Genomic DNA, 19,276 nt, shown 5'->3' with positions numbered 1-19,276 from the left:
TAGGGTTTAGGGTAGTGCAGTGGTGTTTGGGTAGTGTAGAGGGTCGCGCTGGGGGTAGTGTTTTAGGGTTTAGGGTTGTGCAGTGGTGTTTGGGTAGTGCAGGGGGTCGTGCTGGGGTAGTGTTTTAGGGTTTAGGGTAGTGCACAGGTGTTTGTGTAGTGTAGGGGGTAGTGTTTTAGAGTTTAGGGTAGTGCAGTGGTATTTGTGTAGTATAGGGGGTCATACTGGGGGTGGTGTTTTAGGGTTTAGGGCAGTGCAGTGGTGTTCGGGCAGTGTAGGGGGTTGTGCTGAGGGTGGTGTTTTTGGGTTTTAGGGCAGTACAGTGGTGTTCAGGTAGTGTAGGGGGTCGTGCTGGAGCTAGTGTTTCATGGATTTTTGGCAGTACAGTGCTGTTCAAGCAGTGTAGGGGGTCGTGCTGGGGCTAGTGTTTCAGGGTTTAGGGCAGAACAGTGGTGTTTGGGCAGTGTAGGGGGCCATGCTGGGGGTGGTGTTTTAGGGTTTAGGGCAGAGCAGTGGTGTTTGGACAGAGTAGGGGTCATGCTGGGGGTGGTGTTTCAGGGTTTAGGGCAGGGCAGCGGTGTTCGGGCAGTGTAGGGGGTCTTGCTGGGGGTGGTATTTCATGGTTTAGGGCAGTGCAGTGGTGTTTGAGCAGTGTAGGGGTCATGCTGGGGATGGTGTTTCAGGGTTTAGGGCAGTGCAGTGGCGTTCGGGCAGTGTAGGGGGTCGTGCCTTATGTGGTGTTTCAAGGTTTAGGGCAGTGCGGTGTTGTTCGGGCACAGTAGGGTTCCTGCTGGGGGTGGTGTTTCAGGGTTTAGGGCAGTGCAGTGGTGTTCTGGCAGTGTAGGGGGTCATGCTGAGGGTGGGGTTTCAGGATTTAGGGCAGTGCAATGGTGTTCGGACATTGTAGGCGTCGTGCTGGGGGTAGTGTTTTAGGGTTTAAGGCAGTGCAGTGGTGTTCGTGCAGTGTAGGGGGTCGTGCTGGGGTAGTGTTTTAGGGTTTAGGGCAGTACAGTGGTGTTCGTGCAGTGTAGGGGTTCATGCTGGGGTAGTGTTTTAGGGTTTAGGGTAGTGCAGTGGTGTTTGTGGAGTGTGCAGCGCTTGCGCTGCGTCACTAGGCGAGACCTAAAAAGCATTGCAGCAAGATGGCTGCCAACACTTCCTGGATTGAAGTGTTGGCAGCCAATTAGAGCCAAGCTCGTGCTTGTGTAGTTAGGTCCCGCCTAGATATATAAATGTTTTTTTCCTTTAATATCTCAAAAACTACTGAACATATTTACACTACAAAGGGCGCTTTCTGAACCAAGCCCTACCTTTTTGCCAAATTTGGTGTAATTCCGTTCGGCAGTTTTGGCTGTAAACGTGTCTAAAGTTCCCTATGGGAAAAATGATTTTCCTACCTCTATTTTTTTAATTTCTCAGAAACATCTGAACGGATTTACACCATTTAAAATAAAGATCTCTTTCTGAACCAAGGACTACCTTCTTGCCAAATTTGGTGTAATTCCATTCAACAATTCGGGCTGTAGTCGTGTCTAAAATTTCCAATGGGAATTAACATGGAGAAAATGCGTTTTGGGACCCCCCTTTTTTCTCGGCCCCCGCTTGGCGAATCACCCCGAAACTTTCAGGCTTGCAACTGACTGGAGCAGGACCAACGTTTTGAAAATTTCGCGAAGATTCATCAACCGGCGCCAAAGTTATTGGGAAAAAAAAGTTACGCTTTTTGAATGGAAACACGGTCCTAACTATAACTATTTACTGGCGACCGCCAGTAGGTGATAATATATGTATATGTATATATATATATATTACCTACTGGCGGTCGCCAGTAGGTAGTCATATTTAGGACCTATTATCCATAGTAAAATCGTAACATTCTATTCCAAATAACTTTTTTGCCGGTTGACGAATCTTCGCAAAATGTTCAAAACTAATTGCCCATTCCGGTCACTGGGGTCCAATCCACAATTGTGGGCTTCTTTTTAGAAGTGAGTTAATGTTAGGGGCCCCACAATGGTCCCATGATTTTGAACAAACCTTCTATAGTACCCTGTTAGTCCAAGGAATGCCCTGACCTGAGTCTGGGTAACAGGAGCTGTCCAATTCAAAATGGTTTGGATTTTAACTTGGAGAGGCTGTACATGGCCCCCACCTACCAGGTGGCCCAGGTACACCACAGAACTCTGCCCTATTTGGCACTTACTTGCCTTAATAGTCATGCCTGCCTGCTGCATGACCTGAAGCCCTTCCTTTAGGTGGCTTAAGTGATCCCCCAGGTAGAACTGTATACAGCTATATCATCTAGGTAAGCTGCACTGAACTGTTCCAACCCAGATAAGACCTTGTTCACCAACCTTTGGAAGGTGGCAGGTGCATTCTTTAAGCCAAAGGGGATGACCTTGTACCTATAATGTCTCTCTAGTGTGGAGAATGCTGACCTCTCCCTTGCTCCATCATTGAGGGCAATCTGCCCGTAAACCTACCCACATACCCTTTCAGGGAGCTCCAATATTTTCATATGCAGTGCTCTTTCCACCTCTGACAACGCAGAGACTTCAAGATCATTGCACAGTAAACACTGGGCTGGGAGGACCTTTGACACAGCTACCTTCATAGGGCCTCTCACGCCTCCCCATTTCAAATACACCACAGCCATGAGATGGAGTTTGGTTGTGCTATCTGTATAGGTCACCTGGTGAACCTCACCAGGTAGCAACCTTCCTGGAGGCACCAGTTCATCCAGGACCATAGTGACACAAGCCCCAGTGTCTCCGATAGTCTCAACCTCAGTCCCATTCACTTTAGGCCTCTGCCTGTATTTGTCCATGTTTAGAGGTAAGGCAGCAAGGGTTGCAATATTCACCCCACCCAGGGACACTATGGTTGCTTCCACCACCTGACTACCCCTCTCTGGGACACCACTCTCCCCCCCTCTACTGACACTGGCAATCCATGTGGATGGCCCTTTAGGGGGGAGCATCTTGGCGCAGACATCATCTCCCTGTTTGTGCCCTGGTTGGTTACAGTGAAAATATTTGCCCACTTTTGAGGGATCAAAGAACCTACAATTCTTACCCTGATTCCACCTTTCTTTGAATTGAAGAGACACCATCCTCACCCTCCTCTTGGGTGAGGCTGGGGGGAACACCCTCGATCCCCCCTTGAATCTCCTCAGCTACCCCAGCACAGACCTGTAGGGACTTAAGCAACCCTATCTTCCTAATCTTGTTGGAAGCAGGCAGTCCCCTAAGCATACACTGGATCAGCCATCCTGAACTGGGACAGTTTAACCAGGTCCAACTCCATGGTTCCCTAGTTTTGGGTCACAACAACTAGGCACAACAGACTTAGAAAAATTTGGAAAAATCAAAACAATGGATTAAAAACCGTTTAGTCCAAATTCCCAAAATCAAACTCAAAAGATTTGCTCTAAGGTAATTTAGAGGATTTTTATAACCTTAATTCACTTTACTGAAACAGTGTACTTTTAAACACAAGTCTTCATCTGCACCGCTGAGCACCAAATGTTGGAAAGTGGATTACTGGTAGGGGCAAATGTAGGTCCTGCCACTGGCAATAAGGCCACTAACACAGTATAGGGCTCAGAATAGGTCCGGAGATATGAATTTTCAAAGATTTAGTATTATATAGCACTTAGAAACTTATAGCACCATATTGGGATATCTGGTCACGATAGACCTGCTCAAAGTCAAAGTTTCAGGCCAACCGCGATGGAGCCAGGAGCGGCTACCACCCGCGGTAGGTCCCGGTCAGAGTTTTTACCTTCTGACTTAGAAACATTTCTGGAGCTTTTTCTCTCTGAGTCCCTCAATGCTCTTCACCAGGCCGGATTCGGTGAGGGTTCACTGGCCTTGGATATCTTCTACTCCCGGTCAAACTCTGGAAGTCGGACCTACAGAGTTTTTAGCGGGACGAACCTGGATGATTTGTCTGGCTCGCGGATGAAGGCAGGCGGCTTGGCTAACCAGGTTGAGTCGGTCTCCTATGGAGCTTTTTTTCAAAGTTGCTCCAAAGTTCTCCAAACTCTTCCTGAAGTTCCCCAAGGGGTCCCAACGTGTCTCAAACTCCCTCCAAGGGTCTGGAAGCTCCAAGATGGTCCTTGAAAGTTGAGGACTTCAGTTCCCACAATCCACTTGGACAAAACCCTTACAAATCCTCTGGTAGTTCTCCAGGTTGAGGATCCTTGGTGGTGATGTTCCAGGTGAGCTCTGTTAATCTGTAGCTTGCAGGGAGTCCACTTGTTTGTTCTTTTACAGCAAGGTAATCCACAGGGCTGTAGTTTCAGCTGGTGCAGTCTTCAGAGGACCGGCCCAAGAATTTATTGTTTCAGTTAATTAAAACCAGAACAATACAGTTACTAAAATGGAGAACTGCAATAAACGTTTTGTTTTCCTAAAAGTCATAAAATCTTTTGCTTAACAATTATTACACTTAAGTTTATATAGAAAATCATAGTTCAGTCGATTTAATTATTAATAAAATGCAGACATTTTCAAAGTACGTAGTTTGCAGTTAGTGAATCTGGAGCATTGTTTGACACGTAGTCCACTATGAAAAAATTGAAAAATGTTCCTCCTAGTGTTCTTGCATTGTTCTCCCTTGTGTTTGGAAAACACGATCTGCCACTGACCAGTACGTCTTATTTGCTGTTAGGGAGCAACTCACAAGATTCTTTTTTTAATGCTTGCGCATGAATGGAGAGGAACTTTATGAGTTGGCAGTTCAATGAAGTATCTGTTGGATCCAAGCCCGCTATAATTGCAGATCTGCAAATCCTTATACCTATAATGTTCATGGCGTGTGTTAAAAAAGTGGCTCGTGCTTGTGATAATTTAGGACAGATGCAGACTAGGTGGACAAGGTCCTCTTTGCTGCTCCCACATAGTCTACATTCTTTCGACCCTTCGTAGACCCAAGTTAGCTGGTCCGCAATGAACGGCAGTTGGCCTAGATGCAAGGCCATTAGTTGTAGCTTTCTGTAGGCCGAGAACGTGATATTTAAATATGGTGCATGGGTGAGTGTCTTATAGTTAGTCATTACCATCCAAGCGTGTTTTCTTGTATTCAAAGTATTTTTATTATCTAGCAGCAAGTGAAGTTTTTCCGATTTATTTATAGTTTGCTTAAAGGCAGGGCAGGTTGGTTTTCCACAGATCACCTGTACAGGTTTCTAGTAATGCCTTTTTTAAGAATTGATTGTATGGGGAATTTTCATCTTTCTCTGATTCGTCCCACAGAGTCTTATTCAATTTCGAGTCTACGGTGTTTTGCTTCAGGCTGTACCATTGCTCGATGGTTGCACACATTCTCCACAGCGTTTCGTTGGTTACCCCAAATTCTAGTCTAACCTGTGCTGGGTATGCTGCCTGATGAATTTGAAAGACTCTTTGTAACTTGAGATTTGTTTAGCAGTTCGGCGTCTTTCCCGTATAAAGTCATACTGCCATATGATGGTGTTGATAGCATATTGGCTTTTATTACTGCTAGTAGGGGTTTAAATGATGGCCCCTTAACATTTTTTGATAAAGACATGAAGACGAATGATAAGGCGTTTGTTCCCTGAGTCATGTAAGCTTTTTGCTCCCGATGGTTGTGCCTGTCGATGTAGAACCCCAGATACTTGTAGTTAGATACTACTTCTAACTTTTTGCCCTCCAATTGGAATTGCTGTTTAGCTGTCTGATGTCTGCTAATCAGCATTGTTTTGCTTTTTGTAATGTTTATCTCTAGCTTGTTTTCGGCTATAAATTCCAGCATCCCTACAAGTGATCTTCATAAGCCGATCTTCGTTAGGCTCATCAAAACAACATCGTCCACATATAATAAATGGGATAGTGGTAAAGTACCTAATTTAGGTGGATGGGATATGATCTTGTTACGTTTTGGTCCGAGGTCTGCCATGAAAAGATTAAAGAAATGGGGGGCCAGGACACATCCTTGTTTGACCCCTTTGGTGGTTTTAACTTGTCTTGATAGCCTTGCACCATCTCCCAGTTTTACTCTCATCCGTGTATTGGAGTATAAGAGCAATATTCCTATAAGTATTTTATGAGGGATGTTCCATGTGCGCAATTTTCCCCATAGAATATGATGTTCAACACTGTCAAAAACCGCCTTTAGGTCGATAAAAGAGAGGTGCAGCTGTTATTTCCTTCGGATATATTTGTCAGCTATCAGCGAGAGCGATAGAATATATGTTATCGTCCCGCACCCTTTTCTGAAACCTGTTTGGTTAAGTGGGATCCGTTTTGAATTATCGGACCAGGTAATCAGATCTTCCAGTAGTAGTGAGGCATAGTACTTTGCATCCACGTCCAAAAGTGCTATCAACCTGTAATTTGCTGGAGACGTTCTAGCTCTTTTTCTTCAAACAGGTTTTTCAGTCTTCCGCTCCGGAAGTGTGGAGCTGGTTTGAAGATTATTGGGGGGATGCCGTTTGGACCTTCAGGACCTTCAGGAGTATTCTTCTTACATCTTCGTCACAGAAGCCTGAATTTCCAGATGCAGGTTCTACACCACAAGCTTCTCTCCATTGTGCCTCTTCAGTGTTTTGCAGTTTAGACCGTTGGCAAGTTCGGGTACTATTTGTATTTTGTAGGACACTCCTGTCGTTGCTCAATTGTTCTTCTTGCTCCTCGAACGACGCTTGCGTCCTCTCCCTCCATTCTAGGTAAATCGATGATTCAGGGTCTGTGAATCTCTTTGTTAATAGTGTGACACAATCAGTTTCTTGCACGCTTGAGGTGATTGAGTTCGCAGGACACTTTAGACCATTTATTATTTCCCAAAATGCACTTGAGTTGGTGTTCTTCGCCGTGAAAAAATAATTTGGCCCAAAAGTTGTCCTCACTTCTTCTTTTGTGTTCTCACAGTATCTTTTTATACTTTTTCTTGAGATTCCGTCTTCGATCCCAGTCTATGCGTGACGTAACTGTTCTTTTCAGTCTCCTTGCATTTTAACTTATTTCTCGCTTGAGTTTGACCAGTTCAGTTGAAATTGACTTGGTATTTTTTGACTCTCTAGCTTGTTTGGGGTTAACGGTCATAATTGTTGTTAACTTGTCGGTGAAACTTACCCATTCTTTTATCTGGTTATGTTTACTTGTTTCGCTCTCCATTTTAATTCTCTGTACTTTTACTTGAAGGTCTTCAATGTTATCTGTTGACCATTTCAGTCGGTTGAGAGCGTGCTGTCTGCAATTATCATACTGTTTTGATGCTGAGGAGGTTTTAAATTGAAATAGATATGCTGGTATGAGTGGTCACTTTTAGTAGTAAATTCAATTGAGAACTGCTTGAGAAAGGACAGTAGTGGTAGTGATACTGCTGTGTAGTCGAGCCTAGATAGCGAGGCCCCTCCAAAATGAGTATTCATTGGAGGGTAGTCTTCTGGTATTCTACCATTTAGGAACGTCAAACCCAAGTATTCCAGAGTTGTTACCAGTTGCTGTGCTACTGGGTCAGGACGCTCTGATTTAAGCTGGTATTGAGGCTGTACGTTCCAGAACTCGTTATCTGCTGCTAGCTTCTCATCCTCTTCTGGTGTATAGATTGAATTTGAATTAAAATCACCTGTTAAGATAATTTCCCAGAAGGGGTTGCTATTTCATATGGCATTGATTATGGTTATTAGCAGATTTATCTGAGCTTTCTTCTCTTTCTTCTCTTTCACAGATGGGTGTACGTAGATGTTGACTAGTAGTACAGGTGCCGCTCTGCCTGCTAAAGACAATTTTATTAATTGCACATTTGGACCATAAGGAGCTATTTGCTCAGATCTGATGTTAATGTCAGTCGTGACATAGACTGCTAACCCCCCTTTTGGGCAACCATACCTGCTGTCTTTTTCTGCTGGTGTGCTGAAGTGTGTGTATCCGACGAGCGGCAGCTCCTCTAGTGCCCATGTCTCCTGTAGGGCGACTATGTCACATGATGTCCAATTTTGAAGGGGTCAACCGTCTTCTAGCCATTTCTTGGCTCCAGCTATATTCCATGAGATAATGTGAAAGGTGTCTTGGCAGTTGTTCATTGTCTGTTTGTGTAAGGGTCAGTTAGCTTTCCCTTTGTTCAGCGTACCTGCTAGCCAGCCCCAGTGATCCAAGATGGGTTTAGTACTTACTCCCTTCAGAATTTGTCCACGCTACAACTTACTGTTAAGTCTTAAAGTTAGGATTTTTCTCAGTTTAGGAGTCCCAAAGTTAGGAGTCCTAACTTTACTCCTCCTAAACTGAGAAAAACCTAACTTTAAGACTTTCGGTATTCATAGAAGGCATTTAGGAGTCCCAAAGTTAGGAGTCCTAACTTTACTACTCCTCAACTGAGAAAAACTCTAATTTTAAGACTTTCGGTATTCATAGAAGGCATTTAGGAGTCCTAAAGTTTGGAGTCCTAACTTTACTACTCCGAAACTGAGAAAAATTCTAACTTTAAGACTTTCGGTATTCACAGAAGGCATTTAGGAGTCCTAAAGTTAGGACGCCTAACTTCTGTGAATACCGAAATGAGTAAGTGCCTTCTGTGAATACCAAAATGAGTAAGTGCCTTCTGTGAATACCAAAATGGTAGTAAGTTTTGGATTTTGTCTTAAGTTAGTTCTATGAATCGGGCCCACTGTTCCCTGGTGCCTTGCTTTGTTTCTTGCTTTGGTGTAAGTTTAAGCCTTCTTTTCCAAATAACGTACCTTCTACTTCTCCTGTTTGGCACAAGTTTTGAGCCCATACGGCGTGAGTTTTTTGATTTGCCCTTCTTTTTTTTCTTCTTGTTGCCTTTTCCCAGTAAGTTGCGGACAATCATGGTGTTCACTTCTTTGATGATTTCCTGTAGTGCCTTTAAATGGGCTTGGTTCCTCTTCACTCTCTATATGGATACTGCTCTGTAGGCTTGATGTTAGTTTTTTCTGAACTACAAGTTCTACGCTCTTCCTGGTCCTTGCTGCTTTTTCCTTTTCATTTTGCGCGGGCTCTACTATGCTATTTGCAATAGAGTCTCTTTGTTCTTTGGGGACTTGTTCCTCCCTTTCTGGTATAACTAGGGACCACTTTTTTGGGGCCTCAGTTAATATGTCCGTTGAGACCTCCGACGATCTTGTAGTGTTTAATGTGTAATCTGCTTTTCTAATTGTAGTGAGTATAGGAAACACTTTGATTCCATGCTCCTTGTTGCCTGCTGATAGTTTGTTTCTTGCTTTCCTTTCACTTTTTTTTGTCTTCTTGTTAGTTTGGTTGGATTGAGTAGAACAGGTAAGTTTAACGTGGGGCCTGCTTTTTCCATCTTTATCGTTTTTAGTTTTTCCTTGTCCACCTGTTTGAAGGAGGCTGGTTGTGGTTTACTTTTAGCTTCTTTGGGCTTGGAGCATGACAGACTTAATTGTCTGAGTGCTATCACTTGTTCTAAAAGAGTTAGAAGGAGGCTCAGCTTGGCTATAATTGGGCCGCAGGGACTTTGTTCTAGCGTGTATTTTGATTGTGCTATTGTTATTAGCTTGTTAAGCTTGTCCAGTTTAGTGTCTATCCTTGCTATGTGGAGGGGTATAATGTTCCTTAGGTCTATTTGAATGTATAGTTTGTCTGATTGCCAATTAAGTGCCTTTGCAGATGATTGGAGTGTTTCTATTACGGACATGAGAATCTCCGGATTAATTGTAACGGCACTAAGTACATTCTCTTGCTGTGATGTTTGATTAGTGCCCAGGTGCTGTTCTGAGTTTGACAAGCTATTGCTGGTGTTCTGGGTTGATGTCATTACCGTTCCGATTTTGTCCCGATTTTTATCCAGATTTTCCCCCAGGTTGATCAGCTCCCCTTCGTTTTGCTCGGGGGATTTGTTGGCCTCTAATATCTCAGTTTTAGTTGGATCTCATGGTGTCTCCTTGTTTGATGTTGGGCTCGATGTGGGGCTTAGGTGCTTCAACCATGAATTTTCTAAGTCTTCCAGGTCATTAGCTTGGACTGCACTTGTCCTGTGTATCTGGTCTTCAATTCTCAGTGGCAGTTTAGGAGCAGTTGACTTTATAAGTGTACAGGGGGATGTGGGTTTTAGGGTAATACTTGAAGCGGTTTTCTGGATCGCATATGATACTGGTGTGCTGGACCTTACGCCTTGCTTCTCTCCTTCCTTACTCCAGTTGCTGCTGCCTTTGACAGGAGGAGTCATAGCTATTGCCTTCAGGTTTCCCAGGCCCTCTGCAGGTATCTCTGACTGGTTTGCTGGTGCTGTTGTTTCCCCTCTGCCAACCCCTGCTGAGGTAGTTTCTTTCATCGGGTTGTTCTCTTCCTTTTCCTTGTATGGCAGTCTTTTATTTTAAGCAGCCGATCTGAGAGACACTGCCCCTCTCAGATACTTATTCCAAGTTCTCTGGGTCAAGCAGGAGGTCACTGCTGACCAATGGGAGCAGGGTGGCTCCCCAAGGATATGACTACATCCTGTAGAGTGTGGCATTATTTTGTCCCAGAGTGCACCAAATCCCCCAAATTCATAAAGGGTGATTTTCCAGCAGGGAGGTAGGAGCTGGCTAAACACACCCCTGGGATGGCTACTTTCCATAGACTCACCCTCTTTCATCAGTGCATTCCTTCCATAAGCCTAGCTCTGGCTTTAGGGTCAAAAAAGTGAAGTTGTAAATGGCACTGAGGCCTCCTCTTCTCTTTGAAAACCATGGTTTACGACTCCTCCCTGTTCTCTGGCATTCCTGTGTAGCAGCACACTGCCCTCCCAGCAGAGCTGGTTAACCCCAGGGGCTCTTTATCACCTCTTCAAGGCTGCCTGGCTAATCCAATTAATTCTGACCAATCAAGACAGACCACTGGAAGGCTGAATCTGGACTTACAAACAAGAAAGTCTTATAACTTCTTGTCTGTACACTTTAGGAGAAATTCAACAATATCATATTGTTGGCTTTATCACTACCATTCTGGGACGTCTTTGAATGGGAGTTCTATCATTCACCTATCTGGCGTTATTAGTTAATAACCTATTGCCATACTAACCTATGTGGCATGAGATTTGCAATGAGAAAAATGACTTGGGTCATTTCTGCAGCACTAGAGCTTATACAAACATTCTTAAACATCATTTATAAGTACTTTGCTTATATGTACAGCACCCCCACCCATGGAACAACTAGGGGAGACTTTGGGGGTTCTGAATCTGTGGAAATAGTGCAGATCCTCCCTCACAGTGCTCCTAGCATCAAAGTCGAATTTGGGCAGTACTTTAGCACAATGTGGGGAGTGAAATTTGAAATTTCACGTAACCCATGGCATATTAAAACTCATTTTTATAAGGGTCTACCTTCTAAATAACTGACCCCCACCCCTGGGACACCTAGGTGAGACCCTGGGGGTTCCTTATATGCCAAAACATTGTAGGGTATCCCTATTTAAGTGCCCCAAACACCAAAGTTGATTTTGGGCACAATTTACTTTTTAAAAGCAGTCCTGCCACACAGGGCTACTGTGGCAAAGGCATCCTGTGCCCTGGGCACCCCCCAACTTGTTGCTGACTGATGCTGGTGGTAACTGACTCTGACTCACCCTGGGCTCTGCCTAACCAGGCCCAGGGCGAGTGCTATGCTGAAAGAAACACATTAGAATACAGTTAAAACACCAACATACACTATGGTACACAATGGTATGGTGGGGTGCCCCTGGTATTGGCATGACCAACCCTATAAGCCCCTAGTATATAATGGGGCAGGGGGATTAAAACTACCTATTAGTCCCAAGTACACTGGGGCCTGGCAGTTTAAAGGCCAGCAGCTCTTTTTGCACTTGCATGTGTGCACTGTTGAAGCCTGAGGTCAGTTTAAAAGCAGCACTGGGTGCCAGGACTGTTTTAAAAAGTAAATTGTGCCCAAACTCAACTTTGGTGTTTGGGGCTCTTAAAACTGGATAACCTACAATGTTGTGGCATATTAGGGACCCCCAGGGTCTCCCCTAGGTATCCCAGGGGTGGGGGGTCAGGTATTTAGAAGGGACACCCTTATAAAATGAGTTTTTATATGTCTGGGAAAAGTGAAATTTCACATTTCACTCCCCACGTTGTGGTACAGTGCTACTCAAATTCGAATTTGATGCTAGGAGCACTGTAGAGGGAGGATCTGCAATATTTCTACAGATTCAGAACCCCTAAGGTCTCCCCTAGTTGCACGTGGGATGGGGTTCCTGTAGATATAAGGCAAGTACTTATAAAATATGTTTTTGTAAGTCCCGGTGATGGAAAAATGGCCCAAGTCATTTTTCCCATTGTAAATCCCCTGTTACATAGGTTAACATGGTTGGAAGTTATTGATTAATAACTCTTGATAGGACAGGGATAGAAATAACATTCAAAGACTTCCCAGTGTACATACAAGAAGTTATAAGACTTCATTGTTTGTAAGTCCAAATTCAGCCTTCCAGTGGTCTGCCCTGATTGGTCAGAGTTAAGTGGATTAGCCAGGCTGCCTTGTAGAGGTGATACAGAGCCCCTGGGGTTGACTAGCTCTGCTAGGAGGGCAGTTTGATGTTCCTTAGGAATACCAGGCCAGGGAGTGAAGTCCTAAACCATGGTCTTCAAAGAGGAGAGCAGTGGCCAGTGTCAGTTACAGCTCTGAACTTACCACCTCAGGCAGATGGCAGGATTACAGAAGGTATGAACAGATGCAGGGGGAGAGTCTAAGTAAATTAGCCATCCTATGGGTGTGTTTAGCCAGTTCTTACCTCCTTGCTGGAAAATCAGCCATTATGTTTTGGAAGATTTGATGCACTCTGAGACAAAATAATGCCACACGCTACAGGATGTGGTCATAACTTTGTGGAGTTACCGAGCTCCCATTGGTCAGAAGTGACCTCCTTCATGACCCAGAGAACTTGAAATAAGTATCTGAGAGGGGAAGAGCCCTCCAGATCTGCTGCAAGTGCAGAAAAATCTGCTGTCCTCTAAACTGCCATTCCCTACTGTGGACTATGGACTTCTAGGTAGTTTTAATCCCCCTGCCCTAATATTTAATGGGGTCTGATAAGGTAGGTCATGCCAATCACAGGGGTACGCAATACCATAGGGTACCCTAGTGTATGTAGGTGTTTTCACTGTATTCTCAATGTGTCTCTTTCAGCATAGCACTGGCACGGGGCCTGGTTAGGCAGAGCCCAGGGTCAGTCAGAGTCAGTTACCATCAGTACCATTCAGTAAAAAGTTGGGGGGTGCCCAGGGCACAGGATGACTTTGCAACAGTAACCCACTGTATCCTTTGTATCCTGCTTGATGTGAAATGCTGTGATGCCCTCGGGCTATGGCCATGCTATATAAAATTGCAAACAAATAAAAAAATAATGCCCCTAAATCTATCTATGGAGTCAAGCTATCCTGGCTGATGAGGGCTGAAAGCCCGAAACCGGTCCTATGATGCTTGTTTCCAGTCCAGGGAGGACCTGGCTTGGCAGTTCGGGCTGGACTGTTTCCATTGGGCGCGGTGTCAAGACTGATTTGCACATGGCTGGGTCCAAACTGGAATGGCATGGTGAGACAAAAAACGATGGATTTAGGCCCAGATCTCTTGTCTGGGATGAATTTATGACATTGTTCTGCATTCTGTCCATCAATTGTTCTTATTGCCTAAATCTATCAGCATCTATTTGAGTTAGTGTTAGAGTGTAACTTCGACACCAACCATGACTCCAATCCTGACCTTAATTGTAAACTAACCCTACTTTAACCAATACCATCACAATAAATACTACATTTAGCCTCCATATTATTCCTCATCCCAGTATATTACAGCATATTTCACTTACTTATTTAAATGTACCTTTTCATTAGTCTTTCTCGGTGAAGATGTTTGTCTGTTCAGCTTTGTCTGCAGTAACAGACGTTTCCAGTATAGGTGCAGTGGAGCATGTGTTATTTATCGTAAAAGGTCCTGTTGGGTTATGTAAGGATCATGATATCACTGGTCTTTCCTCTGGGCTCCACAGATCCTCAGTTAAATTGTAAACTTCTGAAGTTTTTACAATCTCATGACAAAGCAGTAAAATAGATCAGTAACTAGTATACAACAGCACAAGGATCTTGTCCAAACGTAAGACTATAAGATATTGATATTATGATAAAATCAATAGCAGGATGTCGATATCTAGAACTGTGGAATTTTATTTTTATTTTTACAGATACAGTGATACACACGCTACATTAACAAAATGGTGAAGTATACCTACAATTGTGAATTGAATGAATTTTATAACGTTCTATTTTAACAAATCCAAGATATTCTTCTGTGTTGCACCAACATTTAACAATGTTTTTAAGAAAATTGATTATTTAAAAAAAAAAAAGGATTTTTTTTATATGTATTTAACTGTATTGTGATGTTTTTTATTAACTAATAACAATAAACATTAAACATGGTCTTTCCTATTACTGTTTACATGCGTTTAATGAAGGGTAAACTATAGTTTGAATCCCACAGGCTGCACAACCAACCCCCGCCCTTGGTGTGTGTTCCACCAAGCTAGTTGTCTCATCTCACCACGCTTTTGCGATCTATGCTCCTCTTTCAGTTATGCTTGGGCTGTCTATTTCCAAGATAAATACGTAAATGACCACATCACTTAAGGTGTTCTCGGACCACCCTCCCACGCGTCTTCTATATGTGACTGACTTGACACCGATCAGAATAACCCAGCAAAGTTTTAACAGGTCTTTCTGGGACAACATCGAAATGCAAATTATAATCTTGGTAGGAATATTTCAATGTTTCTCCCCAGAGGCTTTCAGGCCACTAATTCCGCTTGTTGGTGTCTCGAGAAGCAGCTCAAGAAGCCCAAAGGCATGCTGTGAAAGGTTATGGCAAATATATAGGGCCTCATTTATGAGAAGTGACGCATCGCTGCGTGAAAGCAGCAATGCATCACTTCTCAGTGCGCCCTCATTGCGACATGATGGATTTATAGTATGACGCATCATGTCGCAAGGAGTTACAGTTACGTCAGTATTTCTGACGTATCTGTAGGCGCAAAAGTGACGCATTGCTGGAGTGTGTCACAAAAGTGACGCAACCCCAGCAATGTGTCCTTTCACATGGGGCAAGCCCCATGTGAAAGGGCCTGCGTCAGTCTTACGCCTGCTGTGAGGCAGGTGTAAGATATTGACGCATTTGCACGCAAGAAGTGGCGCAGTGAAATCTCGTAGATTTCACTGCGTCACTTCTACGATGCTTACTTACGTGGGATCGCCCACCCTGCATACATTATACCTGACACAGGTATAATGTTGTGCAGGGGTTTACAAAGTGACGCATATACCAAGATGAGTCACTTTGTAAATATGGTGCAACAAGGTCCACTTTTGCGCCGCCGGTGCGTCACTTTTTGTGACGCACCAGCGGCGCAAAAGTGACGCAAGGACTCATAAATGAGCCCCATAGAATCTTTGGTACTTATTGGTCGGAACTTTCATTGAGCGCTATATGGGTAATCCTATCATAAATAATAGATTTCATTCCTGAACTTTGCTACACCGCATACATGAACTGCATTTGAGAAACTGGCAGCTTCTCAGGTAAACACGAAGGGGCAGATTTATGAGGTTTTGCCGTAGGGAAGCGCAGCAGGACTTCCTGCTGCGCTTCCCTACGGCAAAAGAAAAGGGCAGGGATGCGCCGTATCTATAAAATGCGGCGCATTCCTATCCTTTTCCCCTGCGCCGGCGCACAATGGGCTGCCTGCGCCAACGCAGGCACCTCTACACCATGGTGCAAGGGTGCCTGCGTTGCGGAGATGAATATTTTTGTACAGGAAGGGAAACCTTTCTGTCCAAAAATAATCACAAGAGGATTTTCCTCTTTGTATAGGTGCTGCAGAATGCAGCACACATAGAAAAAGGAAAAACGAGGAGAAATAAAGATATTTCTCCCCGTTGCGCCTCCCTTACGCCTCCCCTGGGGAGGCGGAAGCTTTTGGCGCTGCCTCAGTTTTACGATTTCTCGTAAATCTGGGGCAGTGTCAAAAGGCCATGGGTGTTGCTGGGAACGCCCCCAGCAACACCCATTGCACGCCCCTTTAACGCAGAACACTGCGTTAAAGGGACTGATATTTATGAGGCAGCATTAAGCCAAAAAAAGTGGCTCAGTGCTGCCTGATAAATATCACGCAGGCTTCTGCGCCACGGAACGTCACAAAAAGTGACGTTTCGATGGCGCAACGGGCCTCATAAATCTGCCCCGAAATAGGTAATCTGAGTGTAGCCCACTGGTTTTAATCCAAATATTAACGCAGAGGTCGCTACCTTAGTTTTTCTGATAAAACAACTTGAATGTAGGTGTTAATGAAAGAAGATTAGGAAGGTGTGACTCGATTAGGATGGCTTTGCCTTAAAGAATTTTTCAAAGGAGAGCTCGCTACTAATAACTATTGAAATTTCTTTTTGCACAAGCATAAAGAAAAGAAAAATGAACAATGTGTGTCTTTGCGTATATCAATATTTATACAGATGGCGAGCAGACTGATCAGTTCCGCACAATTACTTCTACTGTCTGCTTGTGAACATTTAATCTTTTTTATTTTGTATTTCCACAGCTCTCCTGTCATAGCCCACATAATATAGATTTAGATAATGAATTGCTCTGACGAGAGATAAATATATTACATGTATTAACCTCTGTACAGATAATATATTTTCCTTTAATTAAAAAGTAGGCTATGTTAATTTCCATAATAAATTGATTTCTAAGCATTGCACATAAAATTACTATAGTTTCTCGTCAGAAAATATTTCAAAATGTGGCATAGAAAAAGAAAAAGACAATGGGTTCGATAGAATGTTGGAGATGAAATAAGTATATAATATTCGTTTATTCATAATCACATTTAAAAAATCATCTACCATTGCCATTCCATAAAGCAAATTATGAACAAGAAGAAGCCCCAGGCTCTTTAATTTTTTTTCACAGTGGGGCAATCAATGGAATTGCTCTTCATATACGTCCTGGCCTCCCCACTAGGAATAATACAGTCATACTGACATTTTAAAATGTTAAAAATAACACATTGAGTAAATACCTGCTTCAGGATACTTAGTTGTTGTTTTGGCACAGAGTGATCAATGCAGTAGCGTAACGAAAATTGCGGGGCCCCCCCTGCAAAGTGCATGAAGGGGGCCCCCTACATTCTGTACCCAGTCAAGAGCTCTCAGACCCACCCATGTGCAGTGCCAGAGGGAGCCCCCCAGTGGCGGTGCGTCCATTGGGGCATTGGGTGTTGCCCCACTAAGCCACATGGACAGCACCGTCATGCCTAAAATTTAATTTGTGCCACAGTTAAAGTCTTGCAGTCTGACCAGTCCGGTAGCGTTTAATTTGAAATGAAACACTACCGGGACATGCCCGGCCCCGAGGCAATCGGGAGGCACTGAAGGGGGTGGGGCTGCGGCAGCTTGAGTGACAGACTGTCACTGACAGCGCATCTGCAGCAGCAATAGTAGTGCGCATGTCTGTTTTTGGGCTAGTCATTTTTAGGACCAGTCCAAACATGCGCACACTATTCCACTGCTACCTTTCCCCTTAGGAGAGCGACTGTCTGGCGAGGGACCCGAGGGAGCTTACTGCAGCAGCCCCCGGGTCTCAAAATGGGCGGGGAGTAACCCTGCTCTAGCCAATTCTGGCACTGCTAATGCAGCGCCTGGTTTGGCTGAGACTCCACCGCGCAGCCTGGTGCATTTCAAACTGAGGGAACACGCTGAGGCGGCGCGTGATCCGATCCGGAGTGTAGAGAAGGAGCGGAGGTACGTTTTCTTTATTTTAATTACGGTCGCCGTCCCCCGCGCAACACTCCTGTGACTGTCTTACCCCCACCCGCCCATCTTGCCGGCCGCAACTGAGTAGCTGTGTGGTGTGTGGAGTGTGGAACTCTGTGCAGGGCGGAGCTTGGTTAAGAGCAGAGAGAAAGAGAACATCGGTAGTTCTGCAGCATTGCTATCCATACTAAAGCATACGTCTTAGACACAAGTGTTGTGAGATTTACCGGGTAGGCTTCACTACAGAACACAGGAAATGTTTAACTCCGACGGGTCAAAGGGCACCTCGTGAGTTTTGTCACAAGGCCCAGAAGACTGACTTTAGGACATCACTGATCAGCCCCCACATGGACATGCATTTACTGAATTTCCAGAAACAATACAGCTTGTTCATAGCCTTGGGACTTCGAACCCGTTATGTACATTTAGTTTTAAGAATGTACATTCAGTGTGCGGAACGTACGCTCACTCCAATCAATAAACATGTTAAATGTGAAGGACGTCTAACATGGTCTTTAATTGGATTTCCATAGAGCATATTATCAAGCCCTTTATCGCCGTTTTAGCGGCAGTTTTCTGCCGCTAAAGCGGCGATAATTTTATCGCCTGGCTTGTTAATATGCCCCTTAAAAACAACCCAATTTCCGTTTTTATCCACAGTTTAAAATAAATACAGACAGGAAAATATATGGCTTCATTATAAAATACAACTATAATCAGGGTTCAGTGGGCCCCTCAGACCTCTGGGCCCCTGCCACTGTACCTGCAGCAACAGTGGAAGTTGGGCTACTTCCCTAAAGTGCACCAACACTGGGAGAGAGAATAAATTCACCATATCTTAGTAGATACAGCACATTCTTTCTCTCTTCCTCTGAAACATGAAAGTGAAACAACGTTGATGCACCATTGCCTTGTCTCAAAGAAGAGCAAATCTGTGTCCAGACATTTATTGTTATGCAGCTCAGCAGTACTTATTTTATCATCCTCAAAAGGATGAAGGCTGAGTGGGCTCCCTGAAGTTTAAACGTGTGACCATGAGGTCAAACAAAGACTCCTAGAGTAGATGCATGCTTCCACTGAACCCAACTCCTTCATTTCTCCCAAATCCTTTTCCATTTGTCAAAGCAACACCATTCCGAGTCACTGAGCCAAATTGTGTATTTCTAAGATGAAATAGTAAAGCCGTTCAGGAACAGTAGGCAAATGACAGAATTGAATCCCCGTTGTTCACCGAAGCGCTTGCATTCTCTGAATATTAAACCCATCCAACTTTACAAAGTGCTGCTGCATTTCCCAAGGCCTTTTGACTGCACAATAGAAAATACAATTTTCGAGGTAAAGTTTCAACTCCTAAAATAAAAATGCCCGCCCCCAGCCACACATACTTCCTTAAAGGCATACATGGACAGATGAAATCCTCCTCACCATTTCCTTAACTTCTCCAATCTGACCCATCTTCGATTTTTTAAAACTAACCACCACCTGTTCA

The sequence above is a fragment of the Triturus cristatus genome, chromosome 5_1 (assembly GCF_964204655.1).
Source record: "Triturus cristatus chromosome 5_1, aTriCri1.1, whole genome shotgun sequence".
NCBI lineage: Eukaryota > Metazoa > Chordata > Amphibia > Caudata > Salamandridae > Triturus > Triturus cristatus.
Note: the sequence above shows the minus strand (reverse complement) of the source record.